The 15,534-nt window shown below is 39.6% G+C and overlaps 1 protein-coding gene across 8 annotated transcripts in view; it reads left to right on the forward strand.

The window, feature by feature from the left end:
- Window positions 1-15,534, forward strand: part of NCOA2 (nuclear receptor coactivator 2) — a 283,938-nt gene that overhangs the window by 63,460 nt on the left and 204,944 nt on the right. For 2 of the 8 annotated variants that reach the window (XM_005689046.3, XM_018058428.1), the window contains exon 1: window positions 10,506-10,624. The exons of the other annotated variants lie outside the window; for them this stretch is intronic. The gene's annotated coding sequence lies outside the window, so the exon portion shown is untranslated. Of the gene's footprint in view, window positions 1-10,505; window positions 10,625-15,534 lie in introns of those variants that run through there. 8 annotated transcript variants of the gene reach the window in all.

Here is a 15,534-nt window from a genome sequence, read left to right on the forward strand (position 1 = left end):
TCAAATTAATGAGAATGCAGTGTAAGCTAAAACTGTCTTAATACAAAAGTAGTTTTATTTGATTTCATATAAACATTGTGAAGAACATAAAGCAGTATTTGCAGGTTTTAAACTTTAAGAGAAATAACTTAAAGTTATTTTGAGTTTTCTGAAAACTAGATATTCAGAACAGACTTGTAAAGATGCTGAGAAGCTCTGATTTTTCTACAAGCCCTAAGGGACTGTCTGAGGGTTTTCTGTTTTGTTTTGCTTTCTGTTACATTAATTTTCACTATCTTGAAGAAAATGACTGTATTAGTGTGGTTAATTTTTTTAAAATTCAGATATTTTGAATTTTAAAATTACAAGGGACTTAACTGTCATTAGTTTGTCAAAACAGACAAATCATTTATAAACAGTTGGCTAGTTGAATGACTGCTTCTGTGTGTGATATTGCTTCATGAGAAGCATCAGGTGTATTGCTGAGTTCTGTAGGGGTTAAGATAACAACAAACTTTAAAAAAGAATACCTCAAATCTTAGCATCATTCCAAAAAAATCTTTACTTTTTTCTTTTTTTGAGAGAAAAGAATCCTGGGAGATTTTATCAGTTGTACCTTGAAAGTCACTGTTATAGAAAAAGAGATCTGTACGGAATTAAAAGTTGTTGTATACTTGAAATGTAATATTTGTACAAAATGCATAGAGGAGACAACATGGTATTGACTGATATTAAATGGAATGCATTTGAATATGGGAAAATTTGGCCTAAGATCTTTCTTTTTGTTCTCTCTATGTGTCTGCCAGGGTTGTGGAAAATCTTGTAGCTTTCTCCCCAGGCTTCTGTCTTACCAGAGGTTAGAATTTGCTAATTAAAAGACCGTAATACCTATGGCTGATTCATATTGATGTATGGCAGAAACCAACACAACATTCTAAAGCAACTATCCTTCAATTAAAAATAAATAAAATTTAAAAAATGACTAAACAAGTATGAAACTCGCAAGTAATATTATAAATGCTAAATAGAAACATTCATGAGTAATATCTATGTTCTTATCTTAAATAATATTCATTAGTAATAAATCAGTTATAACACTTTTCCCCCTGTGTGTGCTTCATTGCAATCAGTTTTACTGACTTTTTAGTGTTGGAGACTTTGATTTGTGGTTAGCAGGTATGTACCAGGAAATGTACACATTGAACAATTGGTTGAGATACCTGGACTTAATAGTTGTTGCTGTAGTCTCCAAGTTGTGTCTGACTCTTTTGCGACCCCATGGACCCTACCAGGCTCCTACATCCATGAACTCTCCCAGGCAAGAATACTGGAGTGGGTTTCCATTTCGTGCTTCGGGGGATCTTCTGGACCCAGGGATCAAACCTGCGTCTCCTGCATTGGCAGACTGATTCTTTACCACTGAGCCACCAAGGAAACGTGGACTTCATTGTTCCTTTGTAGTACTGATCTTTTTCATAGAACTTACACTGTTTATTTTACAAACACTGGGATAGTGATTACACGGGACAGGCCTTGTTCAGTAATACTAACTCAGTTTACTTAAAACCTGATAGCACCCCTGGGTTGAAGTGGGCATGACAGTCACCTCTAATTGCAGATGGCACACAGGAGTCAGACCCCAGCTGGTGTGTGGGTCTCAGCGGTCTGCCTCCAGTGTCTGCCCCACCACTTGCCCTTAACCAGTATCCACTGTTCCTGTCCAGAAAGATCTTTCTGGAAAGTTGAGTGGAATTCTTTCCCTTGTCAGACCCTTCTATGCTCTTGCTGACTAGACAGGGAGCCCTGGAAGGGGCATGCTAGCTGGAGTTCTCACTGTCTCACTCAGCTAGCTCTTAGGAGGCAGGCAGTATGACTGCATCTGACTGTGAGTGGCCCTCATTTGGCTTCAAGGGCAGCCCTTGGGTAGAAACTTTCGTAGATCTAGAATGAAGTCTACCCTCTTATTTTAGAGATCTGGGGCTAAGAGTGAGAGTAGTGTCCAAGTTTACAGTGGAAGCTGGGAATAAGGAAAAAAACAGAGAGACAGTACTGTTGCCTGACGAATGCCAGTGTTTAGAGGAGCTTGATTTCTCAAGGACAACTTTGCTAACCCCCTCCAGATGAGCAATAGTGGGGACTTGTTTGTGATTAGTGATTCTTCTCAGCAAGGCTGAGGGCGCGTGCGTGCACATGTATGTGTGTGTGTACACATGCACATAGGATTGCTCTTAAAGATGTCAATATTTGGTCCATACCACATATTAAAAAATTCTAATGAGTTTATGTTAGCAGCACAGTGGTAAAGAATCCACCTGTCAATGCAGGAGATGCAAGAGATGAGGGTTCAATCCCTGGGTCAGGAAGATCCCCTGGAGTAGGAAATGGCAACCCACTCCAATATTCTTGCCTGGAAAATTCCATGGACAGAGGAGCCTGGCGGGCTGCAGTCCGTGAGGTCGCAACAGGTCTAACACAACTGAGCACACACAAGCAAGCCCTAGTTTGTGAGCAGCTCCTGGTTTGTGGCATCATCATACACACAGACCTGTCTCCATCGGTATTCTTAAGGGGAACCTGTTGTCTCTAAGTTTCAGCTGCTTTGTAAGGTGACTTTTTTTTTCCCTTTGGAGGTACTGTTTTCTTCTTTTCACACAGCCCCTCAGGGGGACTCCCGAGTTTTCATAAAATTGACCTTAAGTTGTGCACCTATATTCATAGCAACATGACTTGTAATACCCAAAAGGTGGAAGCAACTCGGTGTCTGTTGAGAGATGAGTGGATAAATAAACTGTGATCTCTAGCTGCAATGGAATATTATTCAGCCTTAAAAAGGAAGCAAATGCTACAAGTTAGATGAAACTGTTCTCAACAGTGTGTTGAGTAACATAAGCGAGTCACAGTAAGGCAGATACGGCGTGACTCCACTCCCATAAGGCACCTAGGGTAAGTTCATAGAGACAGAAAGTGGAATGCTCATCACCAGGAGTGGGGTAGTGAGGAATGGAAACTGGGTGTTTTTGTTTTGTGACTACAGAGTTTCAGTTTTGCATGACATAAAGAATTCTGGAGATTGGTTGTGCAATAGTGTGAATGCCCTTCTCGCTACTGAACTGTACACATAAAAATGGTTAAGATGGTAAATTTTATGTTATGTGTATTTTACCATAATTAAAACAACAGCAGACCTTTCAGATTTGGTATACAGTCTGTTCAGCTGTGCGATGCTTTCATTGACAGACACTTCCTGGTAGTAGCCGGCTCTTGGAATGGTTGAGAGTACTGAGCTCAGCCCTGTTCTCCAGGGAACAGACATTGTGGCACGACTGTGAGTGTGTTACATCAGTCCTGAAAAAGCTGGTCATGGACGTTGAAGGAAGGGATCAGGAGTATGGGGAGGGGTGTGTGTGTGCGGAGTTCATGGAGGCAGGAATGAGGGGACCATGTTCAAGGCAACTGAGGAAATGACCATTATTTATGTGGGCAGAGATAGCTGATGGCTCCAGTGCCTTAGTGCTGGCAGAAGTCTGCATTTTTACAGGTTTTGACTTTCTGATAATTTTAAGACTTTTTGATAATTTATTTACTTATTGTCATTTTGCTTTATTTTATTTCTCACCACATCTACCAGGTAGAATATTTGATGCCTTTCACCAGGGACCCATGTACACTGTGTTTATCAGTACTTATTATAACAAGTATTTCAAGGAAGGTCCTGTGCTATAAGGTATTAGGATTGTTGTAAAGATCAAGCCAGAGCCCCCTGTCCCGGAAAGCTTTCTGCTCTGAAAGAGAAGATAGAGTATGTGGACCATTATAACTGAAATTTAAGACAGAGCCTCATAAGCAGTATAAAGAGATCCAGTTTTCAGAAGTGAGATCCAAGGATCACGAGCAGGAGCAGAACCTTGAAAGATGGAGAGGCTGTTACCAGGTAGAGATGACGGGGGTCTGGATCCAGGTTGAGTATCATGACACAGATGGATACAGGCCAGGCCAGGGAGATCCCTGCCAGGAGAGACAAAGAGCCCAGTGTCATTGGAGAACAGGATGCACGTTAGTTGTAGGAAGATGATGGCAGAGATGCTTTAGGGCCAGATCGTGGGGAGTTTTCTGTGTCTTACTGAAAGGTTTGAATTTCCATCAGCAGTAGGGAACTGTTGCAGGTTTCTAATGTGGGAATGACGTGGTTTGACACCTTCAGAGGTTAAGCACACGAATGTGTGGGTAGGAAGCACACATTGATGTGTGCTTGATCCGATTGTTTAATTATAGAGGCCAGTTTGGTTCTTTGGTGTCTATCTGAAGTAGGAAATTCAGTTCAGTTCAGTTCAGTTCAGTCGCTCAGTCGTGTCTGACTCTTTGCGACCCCATGAATCGCAGCACGCCAGGCCTCCCTGTCCATCGCCAACTCCTGGAGTTCACTCAGACTCATGCCCATCGAGTCAGTGATGCCATCCAGCCATCTCATCCTCTGTTGTCCCTTTCTCCTCCCGCCCCCAATCCCTCCCAGCATCAAAGTCTTCAGGTTGGATAAATAATTAGGGAGGATACAGATTAGGCATTAAAAGTTAGGTGGAGGTGTTAAGAATACGTCTAATTCACAGTGGGGATCTATTGAAAGAGTTTGACGTGATGAAAGCTGTTTTTTTTTACATATATTCTTTTTCATATTCTTTTCCATTACGGTTTATCAGTATGACAAGACATTGAATATAGTTCCCTGTGCAGTGTAACACCTCGTTGCTTCTCCGTTCTGTATGTAATAACTTGGACCTGCTAATCTCAAACTCCCAGTCCATCTCCGTCCATGAAAATGCTCTTAAAGATCAGTTAGGCAGTAGTATAGAAGGGACTTTATAGCGAGAGGAGCTAGTTATTGAAAAGTTCATTGAATGGTGGAATTAGGAAGAGCTAAGGAGGGTAGTAGCAACAGAGACAAAAAGAAGATTGACACAAAGCAGAGGAAATGTGGAAAGGAGGAAGTGAGATTCACAAGCGGTAAGCGTATTTATGTACAGAGCATTTGTTCCATGACAGGACAGCTGACCAGTCATGCTCACGCTTAGAAAATAGACGTGCCAGTTTGGTCAGAAAAGAGGCGTGAAGTTGTGAGATGGCTGGGTTGAGCAAGCTGATGGCAGGCTGGCAGTTGGACCTCCCAACTGACATGGGCAGACATCGCTCACTGTCAGAGTCCACAGACGTACCCAGGCCCGTGGTTCTCAAACCTCTGTGCCTTGGCACACCCGTGAACTGCAGACCCTTCAGAAACGCACTGACATTATTGCTGTGAGTGGACAGTCACATTGCCTGGCAGTGTATGACAGAGAGCCCAGCTGAGCAGGTTATCAGGGAAACAATTGCTGTGCCTGAGGACAGAGCCGAGTTCACTGCCTCACTCCTGCTCCCCGAGGCTTCCGGAGACCCTTGTGCCCAATAGCAGTACAGAGCTGGGGGATCTGGGATGGATGAGCCCTGGGTTAGGCACTGATGTAACAGGGCACACTTGTGACGATTCTTCACTTTGTTCCATTTCCTTTTGAGTCTTTTCGTTCATTCACTGACGTCAGCTAACAAGCAGGCCCAGTCTTTGAACATGCCTTGTAAACAACTGGGGAAGACCGGTCCTGCCAGCTCTTTGATAAATGTGTCTACCAACTATCGCAGTGGATAGAGATAGAGTGGAAAGAGGATGGAATTGAGAATGTGGAATCATAGGTTTGAATCCTTGCTTTGTCACTAGCAATGAGACCTTAGGCAAGTTATTTAGACTCAGTTTTATCCATTTCTTTGTAAAATAAAGGTAATAATATTTACCTTTCAGGCCTGCTTTGATGACTCGAGGTAATGACTAAAATATAGGCACTGTCCTCTCTGGAGAAGAATAATGTATTTCTTGTCTCCGATATACGATGATTTCAGTGCTTTGTATTCCTCTCTGTATTAAGCAGCCATTTCCCAGGTTTTGTAAAGCATGTGTTTCTCTGAACTATGAACTCCTGGAATTTGAACTTTAAAGATTAAATAGACTTAGAGTACTCAGAACACCAAAGCAAGCACCAATCACTTGTGAGTTTTTTAAAATGGAAAAAAAAAATTAGTTTGATTGAAGCATTTACATTTGCTGTTAAAATCTATTCAAATAGTAAAATATCTTGTCATATACCTTAAAACACTTTTTTTTTTTTTAAGTACTTATCACCTTCCCCAGAAAACAGTAGTATCAACAACAAAACTTATGACTAAAACAGTCAAAGGGGATTTTGGTAGAATTTTCTATCAACTTCCACAGAAAAAAAGACTCATCTTTCTATCTAGAACTAGGAATACGCTGGGGAAAAGTTTTAGTCTGACTAGCATTCTTGAAATAGACTAGATCATATTGTAGTGTGTCGTGGTATTGTGAAACAGATTTTAGTGTAGGTGGTTTTCTTTTAATAATTGAGTATAGTTTTAAACCCGCTTACAAACCTAGCCATTTAAATTCATAATAGGCTTAAGCTCAGCACACATATTCTTTGCTCAGATGCAAGTGTAGTTGTGTTTTCAACCAAAAAAAAAATTGACTAGCTTTTTAAAATAATTCCTAGAGATGTGAAAATTTGGGGGCTATTTACTTGGTCCAGTTGTAGCTACATGCAGTTTGTTGGCTTCATCCCCAGCCTCTTTGAATTCCAGTTACTGTGTACTGTATACCTGTGTTTTTAGTAAAAGAGTTGATTTGCAAGTCTTAAAATGGCATCCATTATCACATAGTGACTGCTTTTCATAAGCGGTGTTTTTTCAAACCCTAATAAAGGAATTCATGTAACATGAATATAAAAGTAAATCCTGTTGACCTCAAGGGGATTTTTCATTCTAACCTTTTCAGCATCTCTATTCATGTCATGATGTAAGTCATGGTTTATTGTTTAGAACTGTAACTTGTTTCTGTGCGTGAAAATGCAATTTTTTCTTACTGCCTTTGCTGGGACTGTAACATCTTAATGATTTTGTTAAACAATACATTTGATTGCTGCCTTATGGAAGATGAGGTTTGTTTTAGAAAATTTAAATGTAAAAAGATAAAGCTTAAACGAAAATGAAAGCTTAGTTTAAAATGAACATGGATAAAGCCTGATTTTTTACTTTGGTTTCTCTGCTAGTATGCAGTTTAATGCCAGGGGAAAAAAATGTAGATATGAAAATAACATCAAAGTGTTAGACTTTTTAAAAGTTGACACAAATTAATACATAGCGGTAATTTCAGACATATTAGCTTAAAGCAAGATTATCTCAGTTACTTTTAGCTATAAATTTTGTTAGTGAACTGAAAAGAACTGTAAAAAGCAAAACATCTCTATATAATTCATACAGTTATAGTAGTTTTTCAAGTTAGTTTAACATTTTTAATAGCATTTTACATGTGAGCAGGTTAAAATTTTGAATCAGAATAAATTCAAAGACTCATGTAAGCTGTAGTAAATGTTTTGAAAATTGTAATGACCTTTTGCAGTTACTTATGTGCTGAACTGTATTAGGTTAGGTTATTTTAAGTTTTTAAATTTAGCATTCGGGCATTGAATTGGTCAAGTTAGGATTCTATTTTGTTTTGTTTTTGTAAGAAAGCTTTATGCTGTAGTTTTTATAAGGAGTAATTTGGGCCATTTTTATCAGGAAAAAAATCTAGGAAATAATATATTAATATGATACCTTTGCTAAAGTTGTAATTTAAACATGGAGTTTGCTTTTTATTAATTAAGAACTATGCTGTTATGAGCAATTTGGGATTAAATAAATCCATCCTTAGTGTTAGAACTATTTCCTATGCTGACTGTTCTCGAGTAAATGGGAGTATGAGAGGCTTTAAAACAAATTAGCTAATTGAAAGTTTTTATTTGGGAGAGAAAATTACTAAAATTAATAAGAAATCATTAATTTTTTCATTTGCGTTGTATTGCCTTTTCCAAGTAACTGAAGGTAACCAAGTCTTAGGTGTTAGAATTGCATTTATTTTATCTAACCACTTCAACTGGAAATCTTCCCTAAGTATATTGTACACATTCATACCTTTTAGGATTCCATATACACAGTTTCTTCTTTTCTTGTGACTGTGCATGAATTTTTGTTGAGTATTGGTTTTGCTTTTATATTGTGGCATCAGATCTGTCCAGATTTTGAAAAGTTGTGTCTGTTTTTTCCCATGACTGTAGGTTGTTTCTTTTCACTATTGGTTTCCAAAAGTCCTTTCACCATGATCCTCTGTTGATGCAAATAAAAAAACAGGTAATAATAGTAGTTACCATTTTTTGAATACTTTATAATCTAAAGATCAACCCTATCAAAGGTATCCCCATCCTATGAAGGAAAAAGTTAGGTTTCAGTTCAGTTTAGTTGCTCGGTTGCGTCTGACTCCTTGCAAGTCAATTAGGTGTAAAGGGGTTAAATAACTTATAAAGGTCACGAAGCCAGTAAGTAGTAAGACAGAATATGACTCAGCTGAGTTTGAATGTATGTGAATACGTATACACCTTTGTGAATACTACCCAGATCGATATAGAGAACATTTCTAGCACCCCAGGAGACTGTGTGTGCACGCTGTCATCAATATCCTTAAAAAGATAACCACTGTTCTGTTCTCAATCCCCACAGATCTTAGTTCCTCCTTGATTAGTTTTTCCTGGTCTTGAACTTTATAAAAATAGAATGTACTCTCTGGTACCAGCCTTCTTTTGCCCAGAATTACATCTGTGAGTTTCATCCACATTGTGGTGTAGTGTTTATTTCTTCCTTTTCGTTGCTATATAGTGTTCCATTATGTGAATATATTAACATTTTTGTATTTGTCTTATTGATGGCCATCTGGGTCATTTCCATTTTTTGGCTTTTAAGAATAAAGCTGTTGTGAACATTCTCTCACATATTTTTAGTTTTATGCATGTTTTATGCTCTCTTCTCTTGGGTATATACCTAAGATTGAAATCCTGGGTAAATTATAAACTGAGCTTTAGTAGTAACTGGCAATCAGTTTTTCATATACTTGTATAAGTTTTCATTCCCGTCAGCAAAATATGGGGTTCTATTTGCTTCACAGTCAACATTGTTAGTCTTATTAATCTTTTTTTCTTTTAAATTTTAATTTAATCTAGTAGGATATAGAGTTTGACATCAGGGAAATGAAAATTAAAAGTTATGTTTTAGAATGAAAATGTATTTAGTGTGAAATATATATTCTTACTCATATTTAAAGATTAATGGTTGTGTATATGTTCTTGAATATTGCTGATCAACTAATTCTTCCCCTAATTTCTATCTCTGTAAGCAAGCCTTGATTACTTTTTAAATCATTGATCAGTTTTCTCTATAATAAAGACAAGTGTATGGATGCGAGACTTGGACTTATAAAGAAAGCTGAGTGCCGAAGAATTGATGCTTTTGAACTGTGGTGTTGGAGAAGACTCTTGAGAGTCCCTTGGACTGCAAGGAGATCCAACCAGTTCATCCTAAAGGAAATCAGTCCTGAATATTCATTGGAAGGACTGATGCTGAAGCTGAAACTCCAATACTTTGGCCACCTGATGCAAAGAACTGACTCATTTAAAAAGACCCTGATGCTGGGAAAGATTGAAGGTGGGAGGACAAGGGACGACAGAGAATGAGATGGTTGGGTGGCATCACCGACTCAATGGACATGAGTTTGAGTAAACTCTGGGAGCTGGTGATAGACAGGGAGGCCTGGAGTGCTGTAGTCCATGGGGTCGCAAAGATTCAGACATGACTGAGCTACTGAACTGAACTGAAATTTTCTAGAAACCACTTGTTTCATTTAGAGTTTTATTTAAGGGAAATTTTAAAGGAGTTTAATATGGTAAAGAACTTGTGAAGAAATCAAGTTTACAAACCGTCTACAAAAGGACACTTGGTGGGGACAAGAAAGCTTGTATCCTTAAATGTCACAGACTTACTAATTGTCTGATAGAATTCAGTAAAAGCCCTTTTTAAAAAGCACCTTTTATTTATTTTCTTTTGGCCACACCCTTCGGCATGCAGGATCTTAGTTCCCCACCAGGGATTGAACCTGTCCCCCTACTTTGAGAGCACAGAAACTTAACCACTCGGCCACTGGGAAAGTCCCAGTTAAAGACCTTTATAACTCGAAAATCTAGGTTGGTTTTTTTTTGGCATCAAAATATAGAAATTACATATCATCTGTAGGACTTTATCTAGACTTTCATCTGTAGGAGTTTATCTAGGCTTTTATTCAGTGGATGGCTTACATAATCTTACAGTAAGTTATTCTGATGAAAAATTACTTGAATTGATTAGTTCTTATTTTTCCAAGTTTGTGCAAGTTACACGTGTTTGCCTTTCCTGTATAAGTCTCAGGTATGCTGATTAGTCAGTCGGTCTCATCTGAAACCAATGTATAATAGTGCTAAGTTGTACGACCTGCCATTCCAGTTTTACAGTGTTTTTGTTTTGCTCAAGTAGATGAAAGGTTTATTTAAGTGTGGCCACACTGTTACTGCATTCCTGGTGATCTTGGTAGGTTAATGACAGTCTCTGTCATAGAAATCAGGAAATGTGGGTTGAGCCTATGGCGTGCGTGAAGTTGGTTCACTAAAATGCTGTCTCCCAAAGCACCAGGGATTGTTGGAAGCACTTGGTACGTAATACAGCTTTAAAAACTTACCTATCTGTCTGTCTATCTTCATTTTGTTCTTTAGACTCTTTTACTACTTCAGTATTTAATCATATTATCTACTGGATGATTGCTCTCTGTAGTAAGATTAAAAGTGACTTTGGAGATTCGGGTAAATTTCTATCTATAGTAGGCTTGTTTTAGCTAGAGGGTTTTGGTTAGTTGTGAACAATCATATTGTCAGATTGTACTGCTGCTTTTGTTTAACTGGTTGGCTTTTAACTGAATTAACTTAGTGTTGTCATTGATGCCTTTTTTTCTATTTAAATACAGAGAATGGGTTGAAGAATATTTAGAGTAAATATCTTTGAAATACAATTATTTCAGGCAGTCTGGTACTTAAGCTTTGGACAATATTTGAATGGATCTTTTAAGGACCTCAGGGGAAGGTTGGTTTATGTTATTAAGAGAGGAGACATACAGGACTCTTGCTTTCTGTTGAATCTTCTTTTACTAGGCACACTTTACTCAATTTATCTCAAGGATAGCATTCAAAATATAAATGAATAGACAGCAAGATTGTTGTTCATTTGAAGACTGTTTACATGTGCTTGTGTGGAAAGAGATAACACAAAGCAGAATGAATTAATATCCTTGAGCAAACTTCAGGAAAATCTGTAGTCTTGTAATATGTGTCCAAAAGTTTGAAATTAAGCAAGGAAAACTTAAGCACAGGCAATGATGTGGATTAGTTGCTGGTAAAGAGTTCTCAGGACGGGACTGGTTACTGATTGTCCCATATAAGAGTGCCGTCTCTAAAGAAACCCAGTGAATGAGTTATTTATTAGAACCCCAGGAAGGTAGCTGAGGCCTTCTCTCTCTCTCTTTTTTAAGGCCATTTCTGACTTGTAAGTCACTGTTGAGTTTATGGGCTACCACCAATAAATTTATTTTAAAGTTGAAACCCATTGAGAACTAAATATTTTGTCACCTCTTCTAGTCCACCTTGGTGCACTGATTGTTGGGAAATAGCTTTGAGCTACCAGTGTGTTTACTCTGTATTTGGGCTTAAAACCGTCAATATCAGATCACTGAGGCTGTGGCCAACAATCTTGATGATTCATCAAATGTAAGCAATATAAGAAATGGAAAACTTGCTATCAGTTTTCCTCATCTGAACCTTCCATGTTACAGATAATTTGGTAAAAGCCATGCCCTCCAAGTTACTTTGAGTTCCCTGCATCATTCTAGAATCACAACACTTGAACCTTCCCCGCCCCACTTCTCTGTATGTGAAGAGTGGAGGGGTCGGTTTTCCATCACTTTATTTGTATTAACTTTTAAAACGATGTGTTTGTTGTTTATTTGGCTGCACCGGGTCTCAATTGCTGCCTGGGCCTTCTCTCCTTGCGGCGAGCGGCGGCTGCTCTCTGGTTGCGCTACACAGGCTTCTGCGTCATGGGGCATTCTCTTAAAGCGCGGCTCCGGGTGCGTGGGCTCGGCAGCTGCAGCGCGTGGGCTCTGGAGCACAGGCTCAGGAGTTGTGGCTCATGGGCTTAGTTGCTCCACAGCACGTGGGGTCTTCCCTGACCAGGGATTGAGCCTGTGTCCCCTGCTCTGGGAGGCTGATTCTTAGCCACTGGACCAGCAGAGAAGCCCCTATTTGTGTTCATTTTATTGCCCTCACTACTTTGGATGAATAGCAGTGAAATGCCTTTATCCTTTCACATGTATGTGGGAAAACTTAGATAATAAAGAAGAGCATGTATACTTCATCTACATATTTACAGAGACTGATGTGTGTCTTTCTCTTAATTACGAAGAGAAAGAACATGAGTACCTTACGTACATAATATACACAGACTCGCAGTTTGTGTTCTAAGTACTGGGCAGCTCAGAAATAGTACTGCGGTGAACTGGCTCATAGGTGCCAGGAGGAGTGAGAAAAGTATTATTCAGAACAGTTGGCGGTTCTGAGGAAACCTGTGAAACCTTCACCAGTGTTCTTGGCTTGTCTTGCTAGTTATGCAGGGGTAGGGACTAGTCCAGCCTGGTTTTCTGGTGGCTCCATCTGAGCTTTCTGCCACCAGGAGGGTAGGTGTGTCCAGGGACAGCAGTCTTTACTGCTTAGAAGGTTGGTGGTAGTGGCCTCCATTTATGAGGTGATGAGGCGGAGGTGACTAACCTTTGGCCAGAAAGACCAGACCAAGTTCATGGCCACCCATGTCAAAAGTCCTGGGAGGAAGCCAAGCCTCATTTTAGCCTCTGTGAAGAATAGACTATGTTCTTAAATAAAAAATACGGACGAAAATTGCAGTGAGATGCCACTTTCTGTGTATCAAGTTAGTAAAAGGAATGAATGAATGAGTGAGAGCCTGCCTTTTGTTAATTAGGTTGTGATTAAAGAGTGTTTTCATGAACTGCTGGTTTGTGGTATAAATTTGAATTTTCCGGTTATTATTTTGGCTTCATATATCAGAAGCCTTACGGTTGATCCTGTCTTTAGAGGTAGGAATGCCATTCTTAATACTCTGTTTCAAGGAGGTACTTGTGCATCCAGATGAAGATGTATGTGCAGGACTTCCATCATACAGTTTCTAAGCAGTGAAACAATGGAAGCAGTGCTGCTGAACAGGGAAGGAAAGTAAGTGATACTATATTCTTACAATAGCACCAGTTATGGTAAGGGGAAACAGCAGAGCAGAGAGTTGTTGTAGAGCATTATATTTAATCATATTTAAAGATATGGATAGAAAAACACCAGAAAGAAAGAAACTAAATGAGAATATTAGCTAAACTATTAACAAAAGGTGCCTCAAGGGTGTGGGATGGTTGTGAATGTTATTTCCCTCTCTTTTCTACTTTTCTGTTTTCCAAAATGAACCTTGGTTTATCATATGATCTTAAAAAGGAAAATCTAAGAAGAACAGTGTGAATAATAGCTTCATTAAAGGGAGAATGAACAGATATCATCTGAAAGAGCTGCTCCAGTTATGAGGCCAAGTTTGTAAACAAAAGACCTGTTCTAGCATCTCTATGGAGCAGGTTCCTCGGATAGCATGCTCTTCTTGGAATGAATGAGAAAGGGTATTGATTTTGTTTTAGAGATTGTTTATCTACTGAGTGCATCCTGTGAGGGTGAGGATAATATTAATACGACTTCTTTTACCCTCTGGCACCTGGTCTTTGACCAGTTCAGAGAAAATAAGGAAATGGAAATTTTGCACTAGATTTTGAAAACTAATCAGCACAATAAAACTCAGCATGTCCTTTTAGAGTTAGGTAGAATATATCTTATCAATATAAGGTGATACACTTATCAATATAACATGGAGAAGATAGAGAATTTTAAGGTGGAATCATCACGAGCTTACTTGGTATATTTTGTCTAAGAATGTGGATCTCAGGCGCATGTATGTCAGTTTTGGAAACTGGAATGCTTTATTAAGACAGATTTGGAGAGGGAGAAGAAAAAAGTTGTAGAGTTCATTCAGTTCAGTTCAGCTCAGTTGTGTCTGACTCTCTGCAACCCCATGAATTGCAGCACGCCAGGCCTCCCTGTCCATCACCAACTCCCGGAGTTCACTCAGACTCACGTCCATCGAGTCAGTGATGCCATCCAGCCATGTCATCCTCTTCTCCTCCTGCCCCCAATCCCTCCCAGCATCAGAGTCTTTTCCAATGAGTCAACTCTTCGCATGAGGTGGCCAAAGTACTAGAGTTTCAGCTTTAGCATCATTCCCTGCAAAGAAATCCCAGGGCTGATCTCCTTCAGAGTGGACTGGTTGGATCTCATGCAGTCCAAGGGACTCTTAAGAGTCTTCTCCAACACCACAGTTCGAAAGCATCAATTCTTTGGCGCTCAGCTTTCTTCACAGTCCACCTTTCACGTCCATACGTAGGGTGGTATATAGGGCCAGTTGGGCTTCTTCCCTGGGAACTCAGCCGTAAAGAATCCTCCTGCCAATGTGGGAGACATGGGTTCAGTCCCTAATCTGGGTGGATCCCCTGGAGAAGGAAGTGGTAACCCACTCCAGTAGTCTTGCCTGGGAAATCCCATGGACAGAGGAGCCTGGTGGTCTACAGTCCAGGTCATTGCCAAAGAGTCAGACACAGCTTAGGAACTAAACAACATAGGGCCAGTCTTGGGGGTAGTGAGGGTCTAACCCTGGGGAGTGGGGCCTTGAATTGCCCGTGGAAGCATGTTTGTCCCACTGAAGACCAAAATTGCTCTGGGAATACTGTTAACTTGCTGTGTAATATTTGAAGAGTTGTGTGTACATATTCTGTTTCTGCCTGCTACGCAGGTGACCTGGGTTCGATCTCTGGGTCAGGAAGATCCCCTGGAGGAGGGCATGGCAACCCACTCCAGTATTCTTGTCTGGAGAATCCCAGGGTAAGAAGAGCCTGGTGGGCTACAGTCCACAGGGTCACAAAGCATTGGACACTATGGAGCAACTAACACTTTACACATTATTCTTTAAAATTCGGTCCTTGGGAGGATTAGTTTTATTTATTTGATCTTTTCTTAGAAAATTTGAAGGTCACACCAAATGACAGAAAATCTAAAGATAGTTTGGTAGGCACAGTTGAGTTAGACATTATAACCATATAATCAGCAGTTTGATTTATCCATTGGTTTATAGAAACTTGGTCCTGGTAATAAATTGAATATCCCTCGGCAATGATTTTTCTCCCCCTAGATTGAGTAATTAGTAAAGGAATCAATATAGCAAATACTATTAAAATTTCATTAAATTTCCAGTTTAGGCTATTACCCGGAGAAAGCAATGGCACCCCACTCCAGTACTCTTCCCTGGAAAATGCCATGGACAGAGGAGCCTGGTAGGCTGCAGTCCATGGGGTCGCACAGAGTCGGACATGACTGAGCGACTTCACTTTCACTTTTCACTTTCATGCCTTGGAGAAAGAAA

Source organism: Capra hircus, chromosome 14 (genome assembly GCF_001704415.2).
Source record: "Capra hircus breed San Clemente chromosome 14, ASM170441v1, whole genome shotgun sequence".
In the NCBI taxonomy this organism is placed as follows: Eukaryota; Metazoa; Chordata; class Mammalia; order Artiodactyla; family Bovidae; genus Capra; species Capra hircus.